Source organism: Narcine bancroftii, chromosome 1, assembly GCF_036971445.1.
Source record: "Narcine bancroftii isolate sNarBan1 chromosome 1, sNarBan1.hap1, whole genome shotgun sequence".
Taxonomy (NCBI): domain Eukaryota; kingdom Metazoa; phylum Chordata; class Chondrichthyes; order Torpediniformes; family Narcinidae; genus Narcine; species Narcine bancroftii.
Window position 1 is genome coordinate 260725289 of NC_091469.1, and position 27807 is coordinate 260753095.

A 27807-nucleotide genomic window follows, 5' to 3' on the forward strand; every position below is an offset into this window, starting at 1 on the left:
TAAAAGGGAAGGAATATAAAATCAGTCTATTTGCAGATGACGTCATAGTATACTTCTTTCTTTGGCTTGGCTTCGCGGACGAAGATTTATGGAGGGGAAATGTCCACGTCAGCTGCAGGCTCGTTTGTGGCTGACAAGTCCGATGCGGGACAGGCAGACACGGTTGCAGCGGTTGCAAGGGAAAATTGGTTGGTTGGGGTTGGGTGTTGGGTTTTTCCTCCTTTGTCTTTTGTCAGTGAGGTGGGCTCTGCGGTCTTCTTCAAAGGAGGTTGCTGCCCACCGAACTGTGAGACGCCAAGATGCACGGTTTGAGGCGATATCAGCCCACTGGCGATGGTCAATGTGGCAGGCACCAAGAGATTTCTTTAGGCAGTCCTTGTACCTCTTTTTTAGTGCACCTCTGTCTCGGTGGCCAGTGGAGAGCTTGCCATATAACACGATCTTGGGAAGGCGATGGTCCTCCATTCTGGAGACGTGACCTACCCAGCGCAGTTTGATCTTCAGCAGCGTGGATTCGATGCTGTCGGCCTCTGTCATCTCGAGTACTTCGATGTTGGAGATGAAGGAATATGGTGAAGTATCGGGGTACAAGATCTACACAAATAAAAGTGAAGCAATGCCAATGAATAATGCGGATTTCACAAAGTTTAAGAAAGAATCACCATTTAGATGGCAAACACAAGCAATTAGATACCTAGGTATACAACTAGATAATAATCTAGGCCATCTATACACTAAATTATCAGCCACTAATGAAGAAATTACAAGACGACTTTGAACATTGGAAAGACTTACCACTAACACTGATAGGAAGGGTAAATTGTATTAAAATGAGTATCTTCCCAAGGATACAATACCTATTTCAATAATTACCAATTCACCTAACAGAGAAATTCTTCAAGGAGCTAAAGAAAATAATAAGGAAATTCTTATGGAAAGGGGGGAAACTGAGGATAGCGCTAGATAAATTAACAGAATGGTACAAACAAGAGACCTTACAGCTACCAAACTTTAAGAATTATTATAGAGCAGCACAATTAAGATACCTATCAGGGAAAAACCAGATTAGAGCTAGATAAAACAGGGGAGAAGGTACCTGAACATATACTATATAAGTGGGATGAAAAGCTGGTGCAACATAGGAATTCACCAATATTGCACCATCTGCTCAACATTTGGAAGAAGATTCACGTAGAAAGGAAAAAACAAATGATCAACTACCAAAACTAATATTGATGCAAAATCAACTAATCCCTTTCACAATAGATAACCTTTCCTTTAGAGAATGGGAAAGAAAAGGGATCAAAAGAATAGAAAATTGTTTTTCGGGAAATAAATTATTATCTTTTGAACAAATGAAGTACAAATATGATATAACTCACGGTACAATACCACCAACTGAAAACCTACTTGAAGGACAAATTGGGAAGCAGGCTGAGGTTACCAGAATGAAGCAATTTTGAATATGTGATTGCAGACACAATGATAATTAAAAGATTTATAACAAACATGTACATCAAACTGCAAGGGAAAGAGAACGAGGAAACAAGCTGTAAACCCAAACAAAAATGGGAACAAGATCTAAACATAAAGAATGAAACATGTGAAAAGTTATGCTCCAGAACTATGAGAAATACAATAAACACGAGGTTATGCATGATACAATATAATTGGTTACACAGGCTATACACCACGCCCCAAAAGTTAAATAAATGGGACCCAAAAGTATCAGACAGATGTTTTCACTGTAAGAAGGAAACGGGAACAACAGTACATGCAATTTGGGCATGTGAGAAAGTGGAAAAGTTTTGGGAAGATCTAAACCAGGTATTAAATAAAATCACAAAAAGCAACATACCAAAAAATCCAGAGATCTTTCTTCTAAGTAATATAAGTAAAGAACTTGGACTCGATTTGGATGGAGCACAAAAAAGATTTATTATGATAGCCTTAGCTGTAGCAAAAAAATGTATTATGTCAACCTGGAAATTAGAAGATAGCCTGAGAATACAGCAATGGTACATAGAAATGAATAAATGTATTCCATTGGAAAAAATAACATATAATTTAAGAAATAACATCACAGTATTCGAACAAATTTGGGAACTGTACATGGAACACAGCAGAGAAATCCTACCGCGGACCTCCACCGCCTAAAATGACAGAAGGAGAAGAAGACGAAATGAACTGACCACGTATGTAAAAGTAGAAGACACAATTTTCTTGTTTATTTTCATTGTGTGACGACGTTGTTTAATGGGTTTAATGTATCATATATGTTGAACGTTGAGGGAGTGGGGAGGGGGGGGGTGAAGGAAGGAGGGAAGGGAGGGGGGAAAAAGGGGAGAAAATGACTGTGTATATTCAAGAGGGAAATGTTTGTGTGTATTTTGGACAGTGTGGTTCATAGTGTGAAAAATAAAAAAATTATTAAAAAAACAATGCTTCTAAATGCTGTACAGCCAATTAAAAACATTGAAATAAATTTCTTTGTATGTCTATTGCGAATCAGCATTTCCACATCACCACATTTTGGTAATAACATTGTTGGACCCAATTTATTCTCTTATATTGGTCATCCTTTGGTTCGAATAAGACACATTGTGCAGTTCATCTGTGGACACCAAGGTGACTTTGCAGTCCCAGTCTGGAAGCGCAGAGTCTAGCACAATGGGGGCATGGGAAGTCCATTTTTGTAATAACTGTGGCTGCTGCTCTGTGACGTTATTCACGGTTTTCCATCAGTTTTTGGGAGCACCTGTCTTCATAGCACAGGGTTCACCAATGGTATCTGTCAGCAGCCACAGCTTCTAGTTTGCTTAGCTGGATGCCACAGTAGCATAGGATTTCCTTCACAGCATCTTCATAACACTTGCATGGACAACATTGAGGTCTTCCTCCAATTTCCAGTTCACTATAGAGCAGCTGCTGTGGCATACGGTGGTTGTCTATTCTGATGACACGTCCTGCCTACCGCATCTGGGCTCTGATGATCAGGGACTCCATGCTCATGGTCTTTGCATGACCCAAGACCTCCAGGTTGGAGACGCGGTCTTGCCAATGGATGCCAAGGATGGAATGGAGGGTGCACAATTTCTCCATTTGTTTGATGTGACGTTGGTGCAGAATCCAGGTCTCACATCCATATAGGAGAAAAGGGATGACTACAGTTCTGTCGAGTTTCAGTTTTGTGGAGATTCAGACTTTATGTTAATTGAGCACTCTGGTACGCAGCCTCTCCAGAGTCTGGCTGGCCTTGCTGATCCTGGAGTCAATTTCTTTGTCCAAAGACCCATCACCCAAGTACCTGAAGTTGTTTACATTTGTCAGCTGGGTGTTGTCAACAATGACTTTTGATTCTAAGGTGCTGGTGTTTGGCACAGACTGATAGAGTATTTCAGTCTTGTTCAGGTTGATGGTCAGGCCAAAGAGCGTAGCAGCGTCTGGGAATTTGTTCAACATTAAGTCTAGATCACTAACTTTGTGCGCCAAGAGAACACAGTCATCAGCAAAAAGTGTTTCTTGAATGACTGTGTAGAGGCACTTGGTCCATGCGTTAAGCAGCAAAGGTCAAAGAGAGAGTCATCCAGTACACTCGGTACCCAATGTACACTCCCTCCTCCAGACCTTGGACAGCATGTGACAACATGCAAGTGAAGAACAGATTGAACAAGACTGGGGCTCGTACACAACCCTGCTTCCCCCCATTAGAAATGGCAAATACAACTGATGTGTCACCACTGCAGAGGACCTGTCCTATCATCTGTCATGGAGCAGCTGAAACATTTTTACAAATTCCCTTGAACATCCGTAATGTCTCAGGATGATCCACAGAGCCCCCCTGTTTTCAGTGTCAAATGTCAGGTCAATGAAGTCAAAGGAAAGAGACTTGTTCTGCTCGATGCACTTCTCCTGAACTTGTCTCAGGGCAAATATCATGTCCACTCTACTCTGTTCTGGCCAAAAGCAGCATTGCGGCTCCGGGAAATTCCTTTCTGAGACAGTGACAAGTCTGTTCAGTAGGATGCAGGTAAAAATCTCTTAGATAAGCCCTTAATTGATAATAACAAAAGTGTATAATTTTGTATCCCATATTTATTTTTTAATCGTTCAAATGACATTAAATTTCTTCCTTCATATCAATCTTCTATATATCTAAATCCTTTCTCAGACCAAATGTTTAAAAATGGAATAAGTTTATTTTGTATCAAAGGTATTTTAGGTAGGACAAACCCCACCCCAAACCACCCCATTCCAATTTTGTTGTTTACCTTATTCCAGATATTAATTAAATGTTTCACCAAAGGTGCTTCTCTCTCCCAGATTTTAATTTAGATTCCCATTTATATATAAAGTCTTTTGATATTCTCTCTCTCTCCTATTTTATCAATTTCTATTTTAATCCATGTTGGCTTTTCTCCCTCATTAAAAAATAAAGTAAGTGTAGCGGGAGCGACAGCAAAGAAATTCGGAGCCACCACTTTGGATGTTTTCAATGACTGTTTTTTTCAAATCCCGCGCGCGCCCCTTTAAGGGCAGCATGAGCAGCGATGTCATAACATCTGCCTGAGGCGCGCACTGGGTTGGAACCATGGGGTATGGAGGACTCCTGACGGTGCCCTCTTCTCCTGGCTGCCCCGCCACGCGGCAGTACAAAAGAGGCCGGTTCGCCACGAGAGAGTGCGCCGCCACACAACCCCCCACTAGGTCACGCATCCCGCCACTTGGGCGGATGGCCTTGGCGCTTGGGCTTAGCCATTTGAACCGGTTGCGAGAGGTCCAAGTGTGCTGCCTTTAGGCAGTCTACTGCGAACAGTTCATTTTTGCTCCCAATATCTAAAGTAAAAGTCTTGACGGACTGCTGGAGGACTTTGAACAGGCCCTTGTAAGGGTGCTGCAAAGGTGCAGTGTTCAGTGTGCGCTGAACAAAATCGAATTCTGCCAAGTCTATCTCTTTGGGAAGGCAGGCTGGTTGGGCACTGTGATGCGTAGGAGGCGGGGGGGGTGGGGGGCTAGCAAGGTGAGCCAATAGGTTCGAGTGCTTGGTCGTAGAGTCGGATTCCGGGCCGAAGAGCTCACCAGGCAATGAAAGTGGCGCGCCGTTCACCAGCTCTGCAGATGACACCTGTAGATCCTCCGTGGGTGCTGTTCTGATGCCGAGGAGGACCCAGGGTAGTTCGCCTGCCCAGCCGGGACCTGTCAGGCGAGCCATGAGGGCTGACTTCAGGTGGCAGTGAAATCTCTCCTCCAGACCATTTGCTTGTGGGTGATAAGCTGTGGTGTGGTGGAGTTTAACCCCCAGTAGGTTCACCAATTGAGTCCAGAAGGCGGAGATGATCTGGGCACCCCTGTTGCTGGTGATGTGCACTGGAACTCCAAACCTGGCGATCCAGTGGGCGACCAAGCTCCTGGCGCATGTCTCGGTGGAAGCCTCCTTGATGGGAATGGCTTCCGGCCATCTTGTGGACCGGTCGACCACCGTAAGCAGGTAGCGCGCCTCCCTGGACACCAGCAGGGGGCCCACGATATCAACATATATGTATTGGACTGCTGGTGAAACTGCTGAATCTGGGCCTGTGGATGCTGGTGAACCTTGGAGGCCTGGCACTGAGTGCAGCTCATTGCCATCTCAGCTACCTCCTTCTTGAGCCCATGCCACACGAACCACTCCGCCACCATTTGCACCGATGCCTTCACCGAGAGGTGTGCTAGATCGTGGACCACGTTGAAGGCCCGCAATCGCCACTGCAGCAGGACTATCGGGCGTGGTGAACTGATGGAGACATCACAGAGCAGTGTGTCCGGGCTGTTCGGCAACCAAATGTCCTGGAGGCGGAGCCCTAAAATGGCGGTACGGAGGGCTTGTGTCTCCGCATCTTCCCTCTGAGCCCACACCAGTTGGGTGTAATTGAGGCTGGGGGCGAGGGTGTTGATTGCCGTTCGGGAAAGTGCGTCCGCCACAACATTGTTTCTACCTGTCCTCTGCCGGATGTCGGTGGTGAACTCTGACACATAGGAGAGATGGCGTTGCTGGCAGGCTGACCACAGATCCTTGGCCATCGCGAGGGCCTGTATGAGAGGCTTGTGGTCAGTGAATGCAGTGAATGGTCTGCCCTCCAGGAAGTACCGGAAGTGCCAGATGGCTAGGTATAGCACCAGGAACTCCTGGTCGAAGGCACTGAACTTGAGCTCCGGCGGTCGAAGGTGCCTGCTAAAGAAGGCCAGCAGGCACCACTGTCCATCGAGCCACTGCTCGAGTACACTCCAACGGCCATGGCTGAGGCGTCTACTGAGAGCACGGTGTGTGCCTCCGGGCGCGGGTGAACTAATAAGGTGGCACTGGCCAGTGCATGTTTTGTGGCTGCAAAAGCGCCCTCTGTCTCTTCAGACCAAACCAGGACTTTGTCTTTAGCAGCGATCAATGAGAAAAGTGGCCACATGATGTGGGCAGCGCCGGGGATGAAACGATCATAAAAGTTCACCATACCTACGAATTCTTGCAGGTTCTTGAGGGTGGTGGGTTTGGGGAACTGCCGTAATGCTGCGACTTTTTCTGGCACTGGGGCGGCTCCTGCTGCCGAGATAGTGTGTCCCAGGAACTGCAGTGTCTGCTTGCCGAATTGGCATTTGTCCACGTTGACTATAAGGCCGAATTCCGCCAGGTGGGAAAACGGTGTGGAAATGTTCCTGAGGCAAAACTGCGCCTCCACCTGCCCGAACCACGTACATGGGCGATGGGTCCAGAAGGGGGGCAGTTTCACAGCGGCAGCATTGATCTCGGCTGGATCCGTGTTGCGCTCGTCGGGGTCACCAATGTAGCAGGAGCTACAGCAAAGAAACTCACAGCCACCACCTTGGATGTTCTCAACGATTGTTTTATTCAAATCCCACACACGCCCCTTTAAGGGCAGTGTGAGCTCGGCCACCGCATGAACGGTGACATCATAACACTGCCTGAGGCACAAGCTGGGCTGGAACCATCGGGTAAGGAGGACCCCCAGCGATGCCCTCTTCTCCTGGCTGCCCCACCACACAGCAGAACAAGTGGGGACGTTCCTTCAAGAGAGAGTGCGCCGCTACACAAAAAAACCTCTTTTGAGTTGCCTTATAATGATTATTAAAATTTGGTAACTGTAAACCTCCTAACTCAAACTTCCATGTCAGTTTATCTAAAGAAACTCTCAACATCTTACCCCTCCAAAGAAAGTTTCCTAAATATTTATTTAATTCTTGAAAAAAACTTGTGGTATCGTTATTAGTAATGTTTGAAATAAGTATTGTACTCTAGGAAATATATTAATTTTAACACAATTGATCCTACCGATAATGTTATTGGGAGTTTGAATCCTCTCCAATTTTCTTCAGTAAAGGAAAATAATTCAATTTATATAAATTATTTAATTTATTATCTACCCTTATTCCTAATTATTTTATTCAATTCATTGGCTATTTAAATAGATATCTTGTTGGCACTGAGTGTAATAACCTATAGTAAGGGCATAATTTCACTTTTATCCCAATGTACTTGGTAACCTGATACTTTCCCCTATTCCTCCAGTTTTAAGTATAATTTACGTAATTAACCTGTTGGTCCTGTCCAAGTAAATCAAAAGATCGTCAGCAAATAAATTAATTTTACCTTCCTCTTGCTTAATTTTAAATCCTTTCATATCAGATCAGATCGAATCAATTCTACAAGTGGTTCTATCACAATAATGAGAACTAAGCAAAGATATTATGAGTTAGGTGAAAGGGCCCATAAGATCCTTGCTTGGAGGTTGAAAACAGAACAAGTTTCAAGAATGATGAATGCAATTAAAGTCAAATGCATCTACCTATAAACATCAAGAAATCAATGAAGCTTTTAAGCAATTTTATTCTAAGTTATATAAATCAGAGTTGCAGAGAGACAATAGGTAAAATAGAAGACTTTTTGTCACAAATAAGGCTACCAAGGTTAACTTTACAAGAGCAAGCAGAGCTAGATGCTCCTTTTATCTCAATGGAAGTGAGGGAAGCATTGAACCCATTACAAAGTAATAAATATCTAGGAGAAGAGGGTTTCCTGCCTGAATTTTATAAAGAATTTGAAGATTTGCTGATTTCTCCTTTTATGGAAATATTAGATCAGGTGGCAGTAACACACACTCTCCCAGAATATTTTTTCTCTGTGATAATAAAGTAATACCATCTCCCATCACCATTCTTCTTCTTTGTAACTCTAGGAGATGCAGCTGCAGTCATTATATACCTTTCTCGCTATCCAGGGACCCAAGTATTCTTCTAGTTGAAGCAACAGTTTACTATATTTGGTGCTGAATTCATTACTAACAATTGGGCTTCCTCTACAGATGAAATATCTTCATTCAATTGGCAGTTACGTGTCACTTACATTGTCCCTCTCATGCCCACTCTGTCCATCTATCTGTGGTCTCCTGCATTGTTATAAATAATAAGTTTGTGAAAGGACATCTCATCTATTATCTGGTTACATTGCAGCTTATATTCTCAATTTCAAATTTAATATTTTTACATAATTTGCTTTCTTTAACAACCAGACAGTTATGCTGCTAGTTAGTTATCTTGAGATTTGTCCATTTGTGATCTCATGCCTGCTACTGTGGGATAGTGAGCTGTGAGGTTGAATTGAGTTAGTACACAATGCGACAAACAAAGCTACCTGTGCTTTTGGACTTCTTAAGTCACATAGAGCAGAAACAGACCCTCTGGACTACCATGTACATGCACATCATCAATTCACCATCTCCATGTCATTTTTCTGGTCAAGTAATCTGTTAAAAAAAGAGAGATCTTGGACCATTGTGGTTTGTCATCTTTATCAATGATCTGGGTGATAATGTGGTCAATTGGATCAGTAAGTTTGCAGATGACACTAAGATTGGAGGTGTTGAGGACACCAAGGAAGGTTTTCAAAATTTGCAGAGGAACTTGCATGAGCTGGAAAAATGAACTGAAAAATCGCAGATGGAACTTAACTAGTGTGTGCTATTGCATTTTGGCAAGACAAACCAAGAAAGGACATAGACGGTAAATGGTAGGGCACTGAGGCATGTGGTAGTACAGAGGGACCTGAAAGTACAGATACATAGTTCCCTGAAAGTGGCATCACAGGAAGATCGGATTGTGAAGAGATCTTTTGGTATGTTGGCCTTCATAAATCAAAATATTGAGTATAGGATTTGGAATGTTATTGTAAAGGTGTTTAAGACATTGGTGAGGCCAAATGTGGAGTATTGTGTACAGTTTTGATCACCTAAATACAGGAAAGATATCAATAAGATAGAAAGAGTGAAGAGAAGATTTACTATGATGCTCCCCGGACTTCAGGAACTGAGTTACTGGGAAAGGTTAAACAGGTTAGGACTTTATTTTACCCTGAAGTGAAGAAGAATGAGGGGAGATTTAAAATTATGAGGGGTATAGACAGAGTAAATGTAGATACGCTTTTTCCACTGAGGGTAGGTGAGACGCAAACCAGAGGACATAGGTTAAGGGTGAAAGGGGAAAAGTTTAGGGGGAACATGAGGGGGAACTTCTTCACACAGAGAGTGTTGAATGAGCTGCCAGATGAAGTGGTGAATGCAGGCTCAATTTTAACATAAGAAGAATTTGGACATGTACATGGATGGGAGGGGTTTGGAGGGCTATAGACTGCAAACAGGTCAGTAGGACCAGGCAGAAGAATAGTTCAGCACAGACTAGAAAGGCCAAAGGGTCTGTTTCTATGCTATAATGTTGTATGGTTCTATGGAGGAAATATTTAACACTCTATATTCCAGGCACTATAACAGATAATCTAAAATAGACATAAAGACAGTATTATTTCTCATTGGTCAAAAGGGGAGAGAATTGTGGCAAACAAATACATATGGAAAATGCTTTACAAAGCTATTGCAGCCCACCTAGATGTGAATTAGTTGTCCACTTTCCAGATTACTTACAACAAGAGGTAGGGAAAATTCTTTGATACATTCTTAATTCTCCTTAAACCATGTCAGCCACCTTTCCAAAAGCTATTTCTTGTAAATAATTATGGTTTTGTAAAGTCAGATTAATTTATCAGTGATCAAATCATCTGTGGCATCCAGGAATCCAGTTTGAGTGACTAACCATTATTTAAGATAAGTAAACTCCAGAAATGTACATCCAGTTATCTGAAGCCTCAAAGTTATTCAAACCGAGGCCAGAAATGTTGGATGATGAAAATTATGTTCTTATTGGATTTTCATGAATTAATGGTATTGCTAAGCCTGCAGCAAGAACACATTTAGCTCAAATTAAATAACATTAAATGGATTAGACAGTTGTTTGACAAAGGTAGTATTCTGACCTTCATGTAAACATTAGGTGGTATCCAAGGGTGGCTTATGCCCAGAGGTGTCCTATTAAATTTCCAAAATGAAGTATAAAGAGTGGAACTACTTATTATTATATTTTACTGTGGATCAAAACTATTTTTAATTGTGTTAAATTGAAGACAATAGAATACGCCAACTGAATTCCTATTGGATGTAAATATGCCCTGTTTTGATTAGTTTCCCGGCTCTTCAAGAAATAGTTTATTATACTTCTGCTTCCAGGTTCAGTTTTTTGGACCATTTTCCAGAACCTACAATGTCCCTCCATTGCAGTTAACCTAAATTATTCTTTGCAATGAGTCAACAACTTGACAGAAACCTCTCATGAGTATATTCCACTGACTTACTGAATACTTCCTTTCAGGAACTAGTAGAGGAGCTACATACTTGAGCTGCAGTTTAGAAAGTAAATGTCAAGCAAATAGATTAAGCAGTAAAAGGATAAATGAATGGAAGCACCAACTAACATCACTGTTAGAGCTGCAATATGAGTAACTCACTCCAAAAGGGAGATGAATGACATCAAGCAGTTACCTCTACTGCAATGAACAAAGCATCCATGCTTTAATTGAGTTTCTCTAATAATTTTAGATGGCCTCTTTAATTTTTCGAAGGATGAAGAGCAAAATATTTTACACTCAAAAATGACAGGAAGGGAAGAGGCTGAGAGACCACACACCACTTTGCATTGATGGGACAGAGGAAGCGAGGGTTAGTAACAGGTTCCTGGGACTCCACATATCAGAGGACCACTCCAAGAGTCAGCACCTCAAAGCATCTGTGATGAAGGTACACTCACATCTCTACTTTCTAAGAAATCTGAGGAGATTTGACATATCGTCAAATAATCTATCAAAAGTCTGTAGGTGCACCATGGAAAATATATTGAATGGTTACAATGGCCTGGTTTGGAAATTCAAGTGCCCAGGAATGCCAGGTCAGTCATGGGCTCTGACCTCCTATTCATTGAAGACATCCATGGAAAGTGCTGCCTTAAGGCAGCCAACATCATAAAAATCCTCCATCATCCTGTCACAACTTCTTCTTGCTGCTACCTTTGGGAAGAAGGTACAGAACCTGAAATCCAGCATTTTCAGGTTAAAGAACAATTTTTTGTGGAGGAGTCACGTGGTGGAGTAGTGGCTGGTCGGGAAAAATAGGAAAAAAGTTTGGAAAATGCAAAGCATAACAAAAATAAAATAAAAGAAATAGAAGATAAAGATACAGAGAATAGAAAGAAGATGGCTTCCAAGAAGGAGAAAGTAAAAACAACTGGAAAAAAAGTAGAAAAGTCGCTGGAGAAGAAAGAAGAAGGCCTTACCTGCACAAAGGAACAGGTCGCTGTGGTGGCGAGGAGCGCCCGACCCTCAAGGTCAGTGCCTGCCCTGCGGAGTCGTGATCCACCAGCCGGTGCACTACAAAAATGGCTCTCGGAACCAAACAAAAGTGCGCAATCAATGGAGAAAAAGGACACCGGTGGGAGGTGGGCTCAGCAGAGGAGCGGGCTGTCACAGAGTGAACAGCTGAGGGACGCCCGACACCAGGGCGTTCAGCTGGAGGATGAGGAAGGCAGTAGAAGAGGGAGCGATGAAGCAGGCGTGGGAGATAGACGGAGGGATGACCAACAAGAAGACCAACATCAGGAAGCACAACAGACGAGCAGCCCAGGAGGGGAGGACCAGCAACAAGAAGCCTAGCAAGAAGAGATGCAAGCAGCTCATCAGGAAAAACAGAAGAGACACAGACACAAAGAAGAGAAGAAGACACAAACACAGATACAGACACAGAAGAGGAAGAAGAAGACCAAGTTCTTGACAGAGAAATAGAAGGTGATGGACAAAGAGAAATAAAAGGTAAAACTGATGAACAGAATATAGATAAAGTCTTTTTTGAAGAACAAATGAGGTCAGTAAAAGAATGGTTATCATTAGAATTTAATGCAATTAAAAGGAAAATGAAAAGAACAGAAGATAAAATGCAAAGGTTAGGATGGCTAGTGACAGAAATAGGGAAAAGAGTAGAGAGTGTGGAAGAGTGGTAAATAGCTGTAGAAATGGAAGTAAATGTCTTAAGAGAAAAATTGGAAGAAAGTGGCAAAAAAATTTAAGAGACACAAAAGTTGTTAACTCAGAAAATTGATAGTAGGTGAAATAACATAAAAATAGTGGGCCTGAAGGAGGGTGAAGAAGGCACAGACATGAAGGAATTTATAAAAGGATGGACCCTGAAGGTCCTGGGAATGGTAGAAATGCAGGAAGAAATGGAAATAGAAAGGGCTAATAGAGCATCAGCTCCGAAACCATAGACACATCAAAAACCAATATCCATCTTGGTAAAATTTTTAAGATACACGACAAGAGAAAATATACTGGACCGGGCAAGGAATAAAGTTGGAGAAGATAATAAGCCATTGGAATACAAGGGTCAAAAAATATTTATTTACCCAGACATATGTTTTGAACTCTTAAAGAGGAGGAAGGAGTTTAATACAGCAAAATCGATTTTATGGAAAAAAGGTTACAAATTCATATTAAGACATCCAGCCGTGCTTAAAATATTTATACCCAGGGAGCAAAACAGACTATTTTCGGATCCAGAGAAAGCGCAAAAATTCACAGAATGTTTGCAGGACAGGAGAAGAGATGAAGAGATGTAACAAGAATGAACGGTGATAAAGTATATATAAAGATGTAAAAACAATGTATATGTAAAGAACTAAAGAGGGAAAAGAGAAGGGAAGGAAGGGAGTAAGGGGGAGAAAAAAGAGAGAGAGCTTTGTTATATGTGATTAAAAAGTGTTTTCTGGAGAGGGCTGGGTAGAAGGGGAATAACCATCACTGCAAAATCAGTTGATGCTTCCAACAAGATCGCAATCCAAATGAAAAGGGGAGTTGTGGTAGCCCGGCAAGGGATATGGGGCAACACGGAGAGGGGGGGAACTTTTGGGGTTAAGGTATTAGTGGATGTGGGAACTGCGGGGGTACTTTATGTCTTAAATGTGTTATCGTACATTAAGTGTAATAAGAGAAAACTAAGAGATGGAAATGGGAAAAGGGGATGGAGTTGGCGAAGAGGTGGAAAAGAGGTGTATAAGATGGCCATGTTGAACTATATGACTATAAACATTAATGGAATATATAACCAAATTAAAAGAAAGAAGCTACTAAATTTATTGAAGAAGGAAAAAATAGATATAGCATTTGTGCAGGAAATACATCTAACTGAAGCGGACGTAACAAACTAAAGAGAGACTGGGTAGGACACGTAACGGCAGCATCCTATAATTCAAAAGCTAGAGGTGTAGCCATACTAGTTAACAAAAATGTACCAATTGAAATAGAGGATAAAATAATAGATCCAGCAGGGAAGTATGCAATGATAAAGTGTCAGATATACTCAGAATTTTGGAATTTGCTCAATGTATAATGGACCGTATTCAAATTAAATGAAGACGCTGTTTACATCCGGTACCGCACGGATGGCAGTCTCTTCAATCTGAGGCGCCTGCAAGCTCACACCAAGACACAAGAGCAACTTGTCCGTGAACTACTCTTTGCAGACGATGCTGCTTTAGTTGCCCATTCAGAGCCAGCTCTTCAGCGCTTGACGTCCTGTTTTGCGGAAACTGCCAAAATGTTTGGCCTGGAAGTCAGCCTGAAGAAAACTGAAGTCCTCTATCAGCCACCTCCCCACCATGACTACCAGCCCCCCCACATCTCCATCGGGCACACAAAACTCAAAACGGTCAACCAGTTTACCTATCTCGGCTGCACCATTTCATCGGATGCAAGGATCGACAACGAGATAGACAACAGATTCGCCAAGGGAAATAGCGCCTTTGGAAGACTACACAAAAGAGTCTGGAAAAACAACCAACTGAAAAACCTCACAAAGATTAGCGTATACAGAGCTGTTGTCATACCCATACTCCTGTTCGGCTCTGAATCATGGGTCCTCTACCGGCATCACCTACGGCTCCTAGAATGCTTCCACCAGCATTGCCTCCACTCCATCCTCAACATTCATTGGAGCAACTTCATCCCTAACATAAGTACTCGAGATGGCAGAGGCCGACAGCATCGAATCCACGCTGCTGAAGATCCAACTGCGCTGGGTAGGTCACATCTCCAGAATGGAGGACCATCGCCTTCCCAAGATCGTGTTATATGGCGAGCTCTCCACTGGCCACTGTGACAGAGGTGCACCAAAGAAGAGGTATAAGGACTGCCTAAAGAAATCTCTTGGTGCCTGCCACATTGACCACCGCCAGTGGGCTGATATCGCCTCAAACCGTGCATCTTGGCGCTTCACGGTTTGGCGGGCAGAAACTTCCTTTGAAGAAGACCGCAGAGCCCACCTCACTGACAAAAGACAAAGGAGGAAAAACCCAACACCCAACCCCAACCAACCAATTTTCCTTTGCAACCGCTGAAACCGTGTCTGCCTGTCCCGCAACGGACTTGTCAGCCACAAACGAGCCTGCAGCTGACGTGGACATTACCCCTCCATAAATCTTCGTCCGCGAAGCCAAGCCAAAGAAAGAAGATAGTTGGTTACACAGGCTATATATTACTCCTCAAAAATTAAAAAAATTTGACTCCACATTATCGGATAGATGTTTTAACTGTAAGAAAGAAATGGGAACAACACTACATGCAACTTGGGCACGTACGAAAGTAAATATGTTTTGAGAAGAATTAACTCAGATACTAAATACAATTACAAAAATTAACATACCAAAAAAAACAGAGATCTTTCTTTTAAGTAAGTAGAGAATTAGGCCTCAAATTGGATAAAGTGCAAAAAAAAATCATTATGATAGCCTTAGCGATAGCAAAAAAATGTATAATGTCAACTTGGAAAATGGAAGAGAGCATGAGTATACAGCAATGGTACATGTCAATGAATAAATGTATTCCATTAGAAAAAAATAACATATAATTTAAAAAATAAAGTCACAATATTTGAACAAATTTGGGAACCTTACATGGAACACATCAGAGCTTGCCTATGACCTCCATCCCCTAAAATGAGAATGAAAATGATAAGAAGACAAAACGACTAGATTCACTGTGTAATAAATAGATGACGCATTTTTCTTGTTTATTTTCCTTTGTGTGAAGATATTGTTTTATGGTTTTATTGTATTGTATATGTTGAATATTTATGGGTTTTGGAGTGGGGTGGGTAGAGGGGAGGGAGGGAAAGGGGAAAAAAAGGGAGAAAAGACCTCTGTGTAAATTTAATGAGAAATGTTTGTACATATTTTAGTTGATATGGTTCATAGAGTGAAAAATAAAAAATTATTCTAAAAAAAGAAGAGTTTTTTTGCAACAGCCATCAGGTTCTTGATTCACCTCTTACTATCCTAATCATAAATACTTCAGCACTGCAAAAAAAAACCTGTCTGTACTGTGTAAACATCATTTTGCACTAACTAACTGTATTTATTATCCATCAATCTTTGACAATTATTATCTCTTTCTGTTCTGGGTAATTTATTCTACACTATTGTAGATGTTCTTTTTATAGAAGCAAGTAAGAAATGTATTCAAGTTAAATTATGTTGTAGCTGCGTGCTACTCGAAAGAAAGACACACACAGGAGTGCAGTCAGGTTAAGCTCTGTGCTTTATTGGGGGCTCAGGCCCGACTTTTATACCTCTTGCGTTCCAGCCGTTTCCCCCTTTTTACTGACGCAATGACCCGCATAACAAAAGCGGGTTTCCCGGGCGCGGGTACCCTCTTGCAAAACAATCCCCTCTTCTCCTGCGTTGTCCCTGTCTGTTGGCAGTGCCGCGGGACCAGTGCCATTTTGGTAAGCTGCCCTTGCTGATCGTCCACCGGTTCACTTGGTAGGTCCAGTGCCGCTGTGCAGTCAGCTGGCTTTTAGGTGCTCTCGCTGCCCAGAACACCGGTCTGAACACTGCGGTGGCAGGCCACCGCAATGTAACCATTAAATCTCTGGGATTCCACATGATAAAACAAATGGAGCCATTTTTCTGAAGAAACTGCTTTCAACATACAACATATACACAAGTGCAAAACGAAGAAAATAGAAGAAGAAGCAAAAGGTGCAAGTTGGTTCATGGACTAACCACAGGAATGTCGCTGCTTAGTGTCGGACTCTCAGAGCATGTTTCTTATAGCATTCAGTTAAATCTCTCACTTGACATTTCTTCTCAGGTATTTGAACAATCCAGTTAAAAACCTTTCAGGGTGAAAGCAGGAACAACTAACTGTCAGCAAGTGATTTTGTTTTCAATATTAGCAAGTAATAATCAAACAGCCTCAAAGCATATCACTTTGGAATTTTGTTTCTTAAGAGTCTTGTCTTCCACTGGTAGTTCTGCGGAATTCTCTAGGCTCAGCTACTTTTGCCTTTGGTGGAATGTAAAAGGAATCTTACTGCTACGTATTCTGCATCCCAGAGCAGATATTCTCTTCTGAACACTGACACAGGAAGAGATTACCAGGTGGGCATAGGACAAGATTCGAGCATTTCTCAAAGCCTCCTTGAAAAATTTTAACAATCCTATTGAGTTAAAACACAATACTGGAGAAATGTAGCAGGTGAAACAGCGTACTTTACATAGCAAAGATACACAACCAACCTTTCAGGCTTGATCCCTTCATCAAGGTATGATCTGATGAGCTCATCAACTTTATTCACTTTGCTGCTAGCATTCACCCCGATATCAAATTTACTTTGTCCAATTCTGGCGACACTCCCTCTCTTGATCTCTCTCTCCATCTTGGGAGACAAACTTTCTACAGATTTCTTTTTGCAAACCTATCAACTCCATCAATGTCACTTCTTCACACCCAGACCCCTGTAAAGATTCTATTCCTTTTTATTAATTCCTCTGTTGTATGTCTTCCAGTCTAGATCATCCGAGATGTCCTCCTTCATCAAAAAACATGGCTTTTCCTCTTTCACCATCAATTCAGCCCTTCCCTGCATCTTCTAAATTCCCCGTACATCTGCCCCAGCCCCCTCTGCCTGCAGATGTGACAAATTCAGGATTCCTTTGTCTCCACCTCCCACCCCAAAAGCCTCCACATCCAATATATTATCCTCTGCCATATCCATCAACTTCAACATGATCCCACACCAAACATAACTTGCCTGTCCACCTTCCGTAGGGACTGCTCCCTCCTGTGACTCCCTTATCCATGTATCCTTTCCCACTAATTGCCCCCTTGGCTCCTGCCCCTGTGACCACAAGAAGTGTTGTGCTTGCATCCACACCTCCTTCCTCACCACCATTCAGGTCCTTCCCAGTGAAGCAACACTTCGTTTGTGAATCTGCGGGAGTCATCTACTGCAATTGGTGCTCCTGTTGTGGCCATCTCTACATCAGAAACTGGTTGCAGACTGGGAAATCGCTTCGCTGAGCACTTTCGCTCTGTTTGCATCAATGACATGGACCTCCCAGTGGCCATCCATTTCAATTCTGTGCCCTACTCCTGCAGCGACATGTCTGACCATGAATTAATGTACCTCCAAACCAATGCCACCCAGAGGAGCAATATTCTGTCTGGGCACTCTCCAACGAGATGGCATTAACATGAGATGTTAATGTGAGATCACACCCCATTCTCCTCCTCCCATTCTCCACCCACTTCCCTCTCTGTTCACAGAGCCACTCCCCCTCCCACTAATTCACTGTTGTGTCTTCCTCCCTTATCCGCCCATTACATCTTGCCTGTGTGCTCCCCCCCACCCCCTGCCCTCACCCCCACCATTTTATTTTGGTGTCTGCCTACATTTTGCTCATAGCTTGAGGAAGGGCTTAAGGCCGAAACGTTGGTCATGTATCTTTATCTTTGCTATACAATTTACACCGCTTGACCTGCTAAGTTCCTCCAGCATTGTGTTTTTACTTCAATCACGGTGTCTGCAGACTTTCATGTTTTACTCCTCGCTCAACAATTCTTCTGAGTCCTGAGAATTCTTGCCCATGATTGCTTCAAGTGGAGAAGAGGCACTCAGGATGGCATCAATAACATCGGGTGTACAGAAGCTTTGTACTTCACAAACTACGGCCCCCATATACACTCCTGGCTTAATATATAGGGGAGTCAGCAGTTCCCAAATTAGTTTTAACACCCACTGCAGAAACCTCACAGCTAGTTACGAGGAACTGCCTAACAGTAGGCCTCTTTATAGTGGGAAAAAGTGAATGTAAATGCAGATATTCTCCATCTTTACATCGCTTCACTTACCTTCATAAAAGCTCCGAGGGTGGATTCATCAGCCGAATTCTGATCTGTCTGGGGGGGGGGGGTGGGAGAGGTGGGGTACACTCAGAGGTGGAGCAACTCGCTCCACCTCCTTCATAAAATGAATACCGCTGAAAGCAGCGATAACACTGTCAGCCCATGACCCAGGCGCCACCACCCAGGGCTCACATGGTGATTGATGCTGGGCATGGCTCGGGGTACCTCAGCTCGGGGCGCTGCTGATTATGGAGGGGCCAAGGGCCATCGCATGTGTCCCACCACGGAGCCCAGCCTTAGTTCCAGGGTTGGTCATGTTTTATTAAAAAACCTAAAAGAACATTAAATACCACAAATGGCTGAAAATAAGATCAATTACAAAAGTGAAATGAATACTAATATCAAGTAAAATACTTAAAGAACTTGCTAATTGTGATTTAAAAATGCTGTTATCCAAGAATAAATGATACACTGGAGAGTTGATCTATTTTCCCTCATATTTGGAATCACTTGTTTCTGAACAATTTGTCAGCCTTAATTTAACAGGATTTTGCCATGAAAGCTTCCAGCATTATTTTGGTGTGATTCTGTGTCACAAGGAGTTTCAAGTTGTTCTTCTCCCAGGGATATGCCAGCTCCTTCTTATACCTGGAAATGTCCTCTTCCTGTTCCCCCTCTGCCCCCCACTGAGACCAAGAAGCAGGAGGGCAGCGAGGAGCCGGAGAGAGCAGGAATGGACCTGCAAAGTGATGGGGAGTGGAGGAAGTCTAGCCCGAAAAGTGTGGAGACCCAACAGGGGCAAGGAGCTGCTTGGGCCAGAGGGTGAAGAAGCCCAGGTGCTGAGCTTCTGTGCCTGGGAGGAAGGAAGAGGAAAGAAGTGAGCTGGCGCAGAGGAGAAGGTGGTGCCAGAGGGAGAGAAGCCAAGGGGATGCCAGGGAGCCCAAGAAGCAGCAAGAGCCAGGCCAGAGGGAGGATGAGGTGATGGGAAGCCCCCCCAGCAGCCAAGCTGGTATAGAGGTATCAGATAATGGGAACCAGCCCACTGGGACCCAGGGACCAGATGATGGGAAGCAGCCAAAGGGCAGCTGAGCCAGGCCAGAAGGAGGCAGACAAGAGCATGGCGGAGCCTGGCGGGGTGAGCCTCGGGCTGCTGAGGACTGTTCATGGAGAAGCAGAGCCGGGGATTCTAATGGACGGAGGAGGGGAGCAAAGAGACAGGCTTGGCATGCCAGAGGGGCAGTGCTGGGCAGAAGACCTGGAAGAAGGATCCTCAGTATTTACAACGAGGACCTCTTTTTGTTTTAATGTGGGATCAATGGCCATCTTAGTTACCCATAATCTTCCATGCAGCAGGAACTGCTGTGCAATTCCCCTGGCACTGACAGAGCAGTTCCAGCTGCGTGGAGGGGTGGGTGGGGTGGAGATTATGGATAACAAAGACAGCCATTGCTTCTGCATTGAGCCACTGCCACAGTGAGGTGCTGGAACAGCCCGATGAAGTGCCAGAGTGGCCTGGTGGAAGTAAGTAAATTTTAACAGGGGTAGGGGCACAATTATCGTGCTTGCCATAGGCCACTTTCCCTTCTCGGCGCATATGGTTCATGTCACAGTGCCGGGCGGCACCACTGCACCACTCGCCCCACCTCCTTCAGCTCTGGAAGCCAGCTCCCGACTGAGCTCTGCATAAAGGTACCACAGAATGCGCCTTGTAGGTCATCACCATAAAAGGTAAAATTGCCTTTTATAAAAAAAACTTGAGCTGGCTATAATGTGGGGTTTCACCATAAAACAAGGCTAGTAAGAGCTTCCTTTCAGAAGTACAATTGGTTACACAGGTTATATATCACGCCCCAAAAGTTAAAAAAATGGGATCCAACATTATCAGATAGATGTTTTCGCTGTAAGAAGGAAACGGGAACAACAGTACATGCAATTTGGGCATGTGAGAAAGTGGAAAAGTTTTGGGAAGATCTAAATCAGATATTAAATAAAATCACAAAAAATAACATACCAAAAAATCCAGAGATCATTCTTCTAAGTAATATAAGAAATAAAGAATTAGGCCTCAAACTGGATGAAGTGCAAAAAAGATTTACTATGAGAGCCTTAGCTGTAGCAAAAAAATTATAATGTCAACTTGGAAATCAGAAGAGAGCTTGAGAGTGCAGCAAGGGTACATAGAAATGAATAAATATATTCCTTTGGAAAAATTAACATAATTTAAAAAATAAAGTCACATTATTTAAACAAATTTGGGAACCGTACATGGAACACAACAGAGAGGGTCTACCGCAGACCTCCACCCCCTAAAATGACAGAATGAGAAGAAGACTAAATGAACTGACCCAGTGTGTAAAAGTAGATGACACAATTTTCTTGTTTATTTTCATTGTGTGATGACATTGTTTAATGGGTTTATTGTATTGTATATGTTGAACATTTAATGGGTTGGGAGGGGGGTGGGAAGGAGGGAGGGAAGGGAGGGGGAAAAAAGGGGAGAAAATGACACTGTGTATATTTAAGAGGGAAATGTTTGTATGTATTTTGATTGATATGGTTCACAGTGTGAAAAATTTTTAAAAATTTAAAAAAAGGTTCATTTTGACATCATGGTGAGAATCCAAACTTCCATACATAGAAGCAATGTGATATGAGTTTATTACTTAGTGGCATCATTCACCATGGGATTGGTGTCAATGGGTTCTTGATGATTGACACTGATATGCTGGGCCTGAGTCTTGCTGGAGTGAAGGATTCAATGACTATAATAATCAAGCAAAGCTAATTAACTGCACACTTATTCAAGCTGAATTGTCTACAATCAATATGCAAATTGTGTTAATGAAACACTAAGACAGTGACTGATAAACTGTATACATCAAAATGGATTTTGAGTTTTTAAAATCACACCCACAAAAGATTATAGACCCGTAGAGAGATCAGGCAATTTGGCTCAGTAAGTCTGTGCCTACCATCAACTGGTCACTTATATTAATTTGACATGAATATTTTTAACCTTTTCTCCACAATTCCAGAAATGCTTCTCAGATTCCATAACTTAACCACACACAAAAAGCAATTAACAGTGCCTGACTTGCCATGCGATAGTTAATTAAATAAAACAATTCAGCTGGAGTTGGCCTAACAGATTCATCAGTGTGAGCATTTCACCTGGCTGGATCCCACTGCCTTTTGTACTTCTTACCTTTCCTTATCCCCTCACATCTCTCCCTGTGCTCCCCCTATTTACTACCCCTTTCTTCCCACCCCTAAGTCCTTTGACCCTCTCATCTCCACCCATCACCCGTGACCCTCCTAATCCTCTGTCTCCTCCTTCTGACACCCCTATCTCACCATATCCCCAAATCTCTACATCCTCCTGATCCTTTTGATCCCACCAACCCTCACTCTAAACTCCTGTCTGGTCTTTACTATCCCCTCTGACCTCCCCCTCTCAGAGATAAACCACTCTATCCTCAGTAGAGGCCTCACCTTTGTCCCCCTTACCCACACCTCAATAGGTTCTGTGCACACCATGATGCCAAACCCTTCTTCCATTGTCTCCCTACTTCCTTCACCAGGATTCTCCACTCACTTCTGAAGATCCTTTTCTCCTGACTTAAAACTTCTTACTTATTTTGGACTTTTACCTGCTCAAGATTTTTATATTTCGATCTGCCGCCGAGACATCAACCATCTGAACTTCACCACTTCCCTCACATATTCAAATCTCACTCCCTTGGATCGTTCAGCTCTCCACTCCCTCTGAACCAATCACAAACTCACTAGCTGACATTCAAGGTTCCTTTTATTATCATGTAAAAATGTCACATACTGATGTACTTCAACTTCGACCTGCCATTTGGCAAGCGAGAGGTGGCATGAGCATTGCCCAGCACCCCTAACAATAAGAGAAAGAGAAGCCAAATAGAGTCCAGTCCCTTCAGAGACACAGTGTTCATAAATTTGCCTCCAGCATTCCCACAGCCTCTGCAGCTACACAGATTCCTGTTCAAATCATCGCCAACCCAAGCTCCAGATCCAAACCTCCAATATGATCAGGAAGCCTTCAGTGCCCGTGCCCCTTTGGGAGCCATTCTTGCCCTCAGCACCCTCTCAAATCCCGGTTCCTATGCCTGGTTCACGTGAGCCAGTATCCTGCAGCCTGTTTGAGCCTTTTGTCCGTAAGTCGAAAACAGCCCACAGCCACTGAGCCCATTGCTGGTCAGCTGCCAATGGTCACCATCCTGTAGGCTCATTTCCTATGCTTCTCCTCCTCAATGGGGGAGTGTTCTCCCCATCTCTGGTGCACTGCAGCAATATAGCACTGCTCAAGCGGAGTCTGCAACCCCTGATGGTACACTGCTCAGCACAGGTGATGCCATCTTGGGCACAGATCTCTGTTGTTTCAGGATGTTTTTTTTAAAAAAAAACACCATTGGCTCCTCTATCAGGCCATTAGAAAAACCTGCTGACAAGGGTGGTCTGACCTTGCTGAGTCCAGACAAGAGTTCGTAGATACCTTCTTTTACTTACACTTGACTAGGACTGAACCAAAAAACATCGACCCAGTGTCATGTGCACCATCCCTCACCTCAGCACTTCTGGTCATCTCTCTCCCATGGCCTCTAACCTCATTGTTTCCCAACTTCGCACTGCTCGGTTCAACCTCCTACCCAAAATCCACAAAGCCAATTTACCCAGTAAACCGATTGTTTCTGCATGCTCCTGCCCTACTGAACTGGTATTCATTTACCTAGACTCTATTTTGTCCCCTCTGGTCATCTCCCTACATGTGTACATCTGTGATACCTCACATGCCCTCCATCATTTCAAGAACTTCCAGTTCCCTGAAGTCCACTGCTTCATTTTTACTATGGACGTCCAATCTCAAAGCCTTTTGTTTCTTTCTCAGTAAAAGACCCAATCAGTCCCCTTCCTCCATCTAGTGGAACTTCTTCTCAGCCTCAATAATGTTTCCATTGACTCATCCCATTTTCTCCAAGTCAAAGGGGCAAGCCATGAGTACCCACATGTCTGACTTTTTGTTGGCTATGTGGAGCAATCCATGTTACAAGCCTTCACACAAAGAATTATGGGAGTGTGGAATAAGCTACCAGCTGAAGTAGTGAATGAGGGTTCAATTTTAACATTTAAGAAGAATTTGGAGAGTTACATGGATGGGAGAGGTATGTTTCTTTATTTGTTTACATGTGTATGTTGAGTATATATTTTTTGCACTACCAATAAATAAGTGGTAATTCTGCCTCACCCGCAGGTAAAAGAATCCAGGGATGTGTACTCTGGCCATAAATATGAACTTTGAACAGAAGGGCTCAGAAGAAGAATGCAAATGACAACCAAGTGAAGCTTCAAAGGTGACTTTTGCTGTGAAGAGTTTCTGGGGGTGATTTAAACCTTCACCATAATTGTTGGCCTTCTGCAACATCATGGAGGGCAGGGTCCATTCCAGCATTACAATTACAGGAAGCTTAGTCAGCAAGTGTAATCAAATCTTCGGAAGCATCCATCACCTTCACAAATGTTCAAAATGACACAGCATTGGTTACAAATAAAATTTAAAATGTACATTTTTAAAAATTCCATATTAATGATTAACAGTCAAAGATAAGCACTGAAAATACTTCAGTCCAATCAAATTAAAAAATAACTTTTCTATCTACATTCAACCTCTGTCACAGCCTGGAAAAGCTCACTGGGGGACATTCAGTCTATGAGCTTAGAGGTCAATAGAGACTGTCCACCTGTGCCCTGATGCTCTAACACACAAGCTTAAGAACAGGTCTACCAGGTGAGGATCTGCCCTCCATGTCCTGATGCAGATGACAAGGAGCGGATCCAACACATGGGAGTCTGTGAGCATGCATTAAGCTTGTATTTCGGATCAGATATTGTGACGACAGTGACAGTGAATTATCATTCACTGCCATTAAACAATAAAACTGACAGTATCTTCGGATGAATGATGGGTAATCAAGAAAAGCAAATTAAGCATTTCAATGATACAAACAGATATTTCAAGTACAGGAGGAGAGAGGGTTGTCACATTTGCATTTCCTTGTAGGTTTTAAAGGTTAAGCAAGTCTCAATGTAATATTCCAAATGCTGTGGAGCCGCTAAATCATTGGAATTTACTACCCCCGAGATTCAGATGCTTAGTTTGTTCAAAACAATTGACTGGATAGTAATTCAATCAGGATGGTGGGGAGATTGCAGGAAAATGGCTCTGAGTTAAACTTATCTTGATGCGTAGCAGAGCAGGATTAAGGAGGCATGTGGCCTATTTCTGCTCTTACTTCAATTTTTATTCAATCACAGTGAAAATAAGTTGTTGGAGCATCTTAGGCAATAAAGTGCTCAGTCATTCCAGATTCATAGTCACAGGAAAAGGCCCTTCAGCCCATTAGATCCACATTGACTATCACACATTAATTTCATGAATCCTACACAAATACAATATTATTCCCCTTATGTTCCATGAACACTCCACCTCCCCAGATTCTACTACTGTATTTAACTGCACATCAGGGGCAATGTATAATGGTTTATTAAATTACTAAACAGAACATCTTTGAAATGTGGCAAAAAAAAACAGAATATTGGGGAGATATTCACAATGCCACAGGGAAAACATGCAAATTCCGTGCAGGAAACACCAAAGGTGAGGATTGAACCTTGGAATAAGGAGGCAATTACCCTAATTGCTGAACCATTGTTAACCTTGTAAAATGATCTCAGTAAAATATACATTGATTGACCGACTGATCAGGATTTACTAAGCTAACAAAGCTAGCTATTTATAAAGTGCAACTCAAAGGTAGGGGTGAAGGGCTTTGGGATTATTGAAAAGGGCATCCCAGTTCATTGGCTGTGCAGTGTCCTGGGATAGCAAGCCCTTTGTGTCATTTCCACTGGGCCACCTTTAACTGGGACACTAATTGCTTTTCCACTGAACACAACTCATCCCCGGAGATTGGAGGTTTCTACCTTCAACTAGAAATGTGTGACTTCTGCTGTCCCTTTTCCACTGGTTTTATCAGCACGCTGGCATCAGCAAACACGGGGGATATGAGTAGAGGTAGAGGTGGTTAATCCCCAGTGTGAAATGACCTCATTTGACGCCAGCGTTCGGACAGTGTTCCGTTTCCACTGGGCCCTGTACCAGTAAATTTCCAGTTAATTCCTGGGACAGGTACTGGTGGAAGAGGGGCTTATAACAACTTAGACTCCAGCAAGGTCAATGAATTTCACATATGCAATGCAGATGTATATGTTCATATCATCTTACAGTTGTATATCAAAATATATACAACTACTATTGAAAGGATTTTTTTCACTCTTACTTAATTTGGAAAATAATTTTGAAAGTATCTCCCAGAAATGGAACAGCTCTCAGCAAAACTTTTTCTCCTGATGAAATAAGTAGGAGGCTATTTATCATGAAAAAAAAAAAAAATATGTATTCTGTGAGATGATTGATAAAACATTTTTATTGTTTCTAAAATTACTGTATCACACATTTTCAGGAACTATCCCAAAGAAAATGTTAAAACTGGATTGACCTAACTCCTCCACCAGAGATGGGCCATGATTTGAGGAAGGTTAATGGTGAAAGTAATCATGGTTTACACTTCTCTCAAAATAATATAATTTTTTTCTCTGTGTAAAATGGAGGGTAGGTCTTAGGCCCAAAAGAATACAGATACAGTTAGCCCTCTCTGATCTTCACCCTTTCTCCACAGATGCTGCATGACCCTTTGAAAGTTCTCCAAGAGTTTGTTTTTTGCCTCTGTGAGTTGGCTGCTCTTCAAGGTCAGGATGACGGTGCAGTGAACTGGAATTCACTGTCTATGTATTGTTGAGATGACCAGCTCCTCCCTTGGCTCCACCCTCACCTACCCCAATATAAGCCCAGCCTTCCCTCAGATTCACCTATGTCTACCAGCCATTGATTGTAAGCTATTAAAAGTGTGTTTATACTCCTCACTTGTCTCTGAGTACAATCAGTCGTGTTACAATTTTAATAGCTCAACTATGAAGCAGGATGGAAACTCTGCTGAAGCCAGCAATGCTCCAGCTTGACCCTCTGTCCCCTGAGTCCCTAGAGGAATTTGCCTACTGGCTGGAGTGCTTCCAGTCCTACTGATGGCCATGCAAGTCATCTTCAACTCAATAGTCTCTGGAGATCGGCCCCAAAGGGTATGCTGTCATCAGAGACTGTGCTACATAAGAGTCAGCCATAGAGTCTGCTCAATGAGGCCCCAGATCGATGTATTGGCAAGGCACTGACTCTCAATGTCGGCGTCTGGGTGAGTCACTGGATGACTATGTTCTTAAACTGTGGACTCTGACCAGAAAATGCCACTACGAAGTGGCCACGGCCTGGGTGAGAGAGGAGGAACAAATCCGGGACACCCTCATGGCAGGAATGAGGTCAAGGTACATGAGGCAGCGACTGCTAGAGTTGGGGAAGAAAGGTTTGGTCAGCACCCTGGAGCTGGTGAAAGCACTTGAGCAGGCCCAACTGGGAGTTGACGATCTCCCGGGCAAAAGCGGTGCCATTTCAGAGGACCAGGTCATTGGGACACCGGTGACCTCCGCAGCCCCAGAGCCGTGGTGATATGTATATGCTACTGTGTATGATTCACTGATGACTCACTCCCTAGTAACTCCTCCCCTTGTGACCTCCCCATAAAGGTCGACCTCCCTCACCCTATCCATTCATTCGAGCACAATGAATCGGGCCAGCTACAATCTAAAGTGTATTAAAGCCGTTAATTTTCCCACACGGGGTGGGCAAACTGCTGCAATCTGACAGGTTAGGCATCAATCCACAGGTGTCAGGAACTGTTGAGCTGATGGAGCAGTGGATTTCTTGATTCTCGAACTTTCTGGAAGATGCAGTGGACCTGGTAGACTCGGATGAGAAGAAACTCAAGGTCTTGCAAGCAAGAGTGGGCCACCAAGCATATCAGGCAATCAGAAACTGCACAACCTACCCAAAGGCCATGGCTGAAATCCACAACCTCTACCAACCCTGGATGAACAAAGTGTACTCAAGATACTTTCTGGCCTCAAGGAAACAGCAACATGTTGAGTCAAAGGACGAGTTCCTTCGGCCATGTATGACCTGGGGCGAGACTGCTGGAGCACTGTTTCAATTCCTGTACCTGCAGCCCAGTGTT

General features: G+C 43.1%; 1 long non-coding RNA gene across 2 annotated transcripts in view; it reads left to right on the top strand.

Moving 5' to 3' along the window:
- LOC138751339 (uncharacterized) overlaps nucleotides 1-26574 on the top strand; it is a 65686-nt gene extending 39112 nt beyond the window's left edge. Inside the window, exons 1-3 of one of the 2 annotated variants that reach the window (XR_011349841.1) lie at nucleotides 3870-4030; nucleotides 23880-23979; nucleotides 26365-26574. This is a non-coding gene — a long non-coding RNA (uncharacterized lncRNA). Of the gene's footprint in view, nucleotides 1-3869; nucleotides 4031-23879; nucleotides 23980-26364 lie in introns of those variants that run through there. The other variant, XR_011349847.1, reaches the window with a different exon arrangement.
- Nucleotides 26575-27807: the final 1233 nt, after the last annotated feature.